At 40.4% G+C, this 4247-nt stretch overlaps 1 long non-coding RNA gene across 1 annotated transcript; it reads right to left on the minus strand.

Moving 5' to 3' along the window:
• Positions 1-1954: 1954 nt before the first annotated feature.
• Positions 1955-4041, minus strand: LOC139191596 (uncharacterized). The gene is made up of 2 exons (XR_011575684.1): positions 3830-4041; positions 1955-3621 (listed from the first exon to the last, which is right to left on the minus strand). It is a non-coding gene; the product is annotated as an uncharacterized lncRNA (long non-coding RNA).
• Between the last annotated feature and the right edge of the window lie 206 nt (positions 4042-4247).

Consider the following 4247-nt stretch of genomic DNA (forward strand, 5'->3'; position numbering starts at 1 on the left):
GAGAACCGGTTACAAGATGAAGATAAAAAAACTAACAATTACATATAATACTAATCAGCTCCATGCTTGCATATAATACTAGCAGCTGCCATGATGCGTTCCTGTGCTTGCCTTTGTTAAAGACCACAGATTATGTAGCTCCATGCTGCCATATATAATACTGGCAGCTCCATGCTGTCATGCTTGCCATCAGATCAGTGCTCCAATACATTACTACTTTAACATTAGAGCTCTAATCTCTATAGATTAAACTCAGGTTTTATACCTTTCAAAAATTATGGATTTGAGATTTCCAGTGTCCTTGCTCTTTAGCATGAATTTTTATATGGATTTTCGAACTGTTGATCTTATTGAACAAGAACATAAAAGAGGAGCTCAATGGAGATGATAGCTTTAGTAGTCATGCATTAGACTGCTTAGCATTCACACATTAATAACTACGCGAAAGGTTGTAAAAACATCAAGAGTTCCACTTATTCTTCCTACCTTTCACCTCCAAATCATCCAATTAGAATAGATTTTGTTGTTATACCTTTAAATGATGGATCTAGAACGAAGACAACTCCATAGTGGTTTTTCCTTGAGAGGCGATTTGGGGCTGTACTAGTGGTTGCATCGTCTTTTTTTTTTTTTTTAAAATACAAATCTCAGGTCCCTGCAAAAGAAACAACACAAGCATGAGGAGTTGAAGATGTTTTATCTTGTATGGCATATTTCAATCCGTGAACCTGAGTACATGAACAGGCAAGGCAGGGTGAGAAGTTTGCCTCTGAGTGCATCTGCACCAAGATTGGTGCTGCTACCCTTCTGGTGATGCAGTAAATTCATGGCTGTGAGGTCTTATGGGTTGATTATGGAAGATTAAGGTTTGGTTTGCAGAAACAAAGGTTAGGGTTTGAGAAAATGTGCAGAGAAGAGCTGCGGTTTTAGGGTGTTCTTGGAAGAAGGGAGAGATAAATGAGGGAGGTGAGCCTTTTGAAAGAGGGAGACTAGCATCCTCTTTTTGAAAGAGGGAGCCTTTTGTCATGCAAGATAAGTATTTAAAAAAATAGAAACACCAACCTGTCGGCTACAATCGACATGAAGTTTTAAAATATTTAAAAAATATTTATTAGTGTCGGGTAGAAGCGACATGTGTTTCGTTTTTACCAACACTAACTTTATTTTGGTTGAAAGCGACAATGTTTTCTTTTTATACGACACCACCATTTAAAAATATTAAAAGCTAGGTCAGTTATAAGCAACGTAGACAGTTTATGTCGCTTATACCTGACAACAATTCTGACACCATGTAAGGAGGGTGTCGGAAATGTCTTATCCGCCAGTATTTTATATAAAATCGACACCAACCACCGACACAATAAGCCACTTTTGTAATAATATTAATATGCATCAACATATAATAATAGTTTATTTAAAAACATTTAGTTTTCAAGTAGGTCACTCACAGGTAAGTAGAGCGTCCTTCCTCGTTAAGCTCATTGCCTGGTTCCTTTTTAATATGTACTAAACTTGTGAATTTGACATATAGCTTAAAATGAGCTTTAATGGTCAATTTATGAAATTTAATCCATAGCTTCCATTTAGGCTTTGAATTTGCACAAACGGAGGGCAGCACGTGACTCAGAACATACAAAAACCTTAGGATAAGTCTCGGGTCCTGCACACGCCGCCACACATTGTTGTGCTTCGGCCACGCGCCATCATCGTTTCATCATTGTTGGCGAACATGTCTTTGCTGGTGCCACGCATCGGTCGTCAGAAAATATTATAAGGGTCAACAGAATATACCTTTAGCTGATTCTGTTAACTCTAATAGAATAGCAGTCTACGTCGTCAATTCTAACGGTGGCTGTCACCGTTCACTGCCATTTATTGCCATTCATCACCGTTTGTCGCCAGCAATAGCTATTAAATTCCAGAAATCGATTAAGACCTCCTTGAATTCAACATATTTCTTAACCAATATTCATTAATTTAAGGGGGTGTAGAACCGTGTTCAGAGCATACAACTAATCAAGAATAATGTGAAAGAATTACCATAAAAACGTACGGACAAAGAAACGGGTCTTACATAGAGGAGACTCGAAGATACCTATGCGAAAGTGCCCTGACGCCGAGATTGAATGCCTTAATTCTAACTCTTGAAGGGGGCACAAAACAAAAGGATGAGTGGACCAAAGTTTATAATACTAATACTAACAATAAGAAAACCATTTTCTTTCTGAACATACTAACCCCCTGTTTTGGAAACACATATATAGTACTACATAGTAGGTTTTTTTAAAACTCTAGCATGCCATGAAAATGTTCCTACAAACATGTACGTGTAAAACAATGCTCAATAATGGTGATATCACCGCCCGAAGGCAAATCCATAAATCTCATCAAAGATGTACTCACTAGGGGTATCATAGTCGCCCGAAGGCAGTATTTGTCCATCACTTGAAGGTGAAGCTGTATGACATTGGGTTACGCTAGTGAAGAAACATGGTAGGCCCCATCATCTGAAAGTGAAGCTGTACGACTCTCGGTTACGCCAGTGAAGAAACATATAACATCACACACTAGCACTAGCCGTGACTAATGAAGCTGTCCGACACTAGTTTTGCCAAACCTTTAGGCAATGCAAACCCAATAACTAAAGACCAATCCTATAACCCTTGGCCCATTAACCCTAACTTGGTCCAACCCAACTCACCCAGAACACGAATCTAAACTGGATCCAACCCAGGCCCAACCCAGCAACCCAAGCCCAGATCAGACCCAGACCCGACCCAAGCCTGATACAAATTTCCATGGTTAGTGCGTGGGTCGCGTGTGGGTCCACGCGTGGGAGATGCCCTGGCCGACACTTGGAGCACATGCGCTTCCACTGGAGGTACTGTGCTTCGCCGCCCGTGAATTTTCCAACGACCTATCTCGGCATGTGGCAGTGTGTGGTCTCTCGTGCCGCCGTCCCATGGTGGCATGTGGGGGAACCCAAGGTCCCTCCTCCTCCTTAGGTTTTTTAACGTGCCAAATCCAAATTTGTTGTCCGTTTTCCTAAATTCCATTGTTTTGGTAGAGTTTTATTAAATGCTTTCTATTTGTGTTTAGGTGCATCGGTTGGAAGTGATCCAATCCTCTCTAGTTCAAGCAGCTTCCCTGTAGAGTAGCCCAGTTTCTTACAGCTTCACCTCCAGGTGATGGACATGTTATGCCTTCGGGTGATTATGATACCCCTAGTTGACTATACCATTGATTTGAGTTATGAGATTATTGAGTTTTGCCTTCAAGCACTTCGATACCACTTCTAGAGATGATTTTATTGCTACGAACATTTTTGGCATGTTAGAGTTTTATCAAAACCTATATGTAGTATTATATACGTTTTCAAAACAGATGGATAGTATGTTCAGAAAGTCAATGGTTTTCTTATTGGTAGTATTAATATAAATTATGGTCCACTCACCTTTTGTTTAAAGAAGCTTAGGAACTTACCCAATGCTATTTTAGGAGAAGGAGAGGTCGAATCCACCTGGGATTCGATGAGTTTGGCTTTGAGTAGCTCGCTGGATTTTGGAAAACGGAAACACAGTGCATGCACAGGTAGGGTCTTCGATCTCAACTCGAAAGCACCTACAATTCATCCTCAAGTCCACACGAATTAAAACACAGAGAATGTCACCTCAAGTGGCTTCGAACTCAACGGTTTTACACCGAAGTTAGTCGCCGGTGCGGGGACGCATGCACAAAGGAATAATAGATGTTTGAACCCTCGCATTCACCACCAAAATCACATCACATACATGACTCAGGGATTCGAAGATAAGATAGAAAACCTTACCTGGGTTTGAGTTTAAGTGCTTGGGCTATCGGCTTCAATGGTAGAGCACTCTATGATGCCCCGTTGATGCATGCATGACCATATTCGAACTCCCAAGGTCTCAAGGATTCCAAATCTACAGTATTGGGGTTGAGTTTTGGTCGGAATCGTGAGTGGTGAGGGTTTTTCTTGGTGCTAGAGAGAGTGAGTTGCAAAGAGGGAGAGAGTTTAGATAGAGAGCAACATGAAGTGAGGGATGAGAGGCCGAGAGTGGGTATAACCCCACTTCAAAATACTTAAAGTGAATTACAAATTTGTCTTTCCATAGTTGTAAATTTACAAATTGACCTTCATGTTGATTTAAATTTTGTTTCCGATCTCATTCGAATGACATGAATATTTATGAAGACTAAGAAAGTATAAGAAATTGAAGTTCGAG

The sequence above is a fragment of the Malus domestica genome, chromosome 14 (assembly GCF_042453785.1).
Source record: "Malus domestica chromosome 14, GDT2T_hap1".
In the NCBI taxonomy this organism is placed as follows: Eukaryota; Viridiplantae; Streptophyta; class Magnoliopsida; order Rosales; family Rosaceae; genus Malus; species Malus domestica.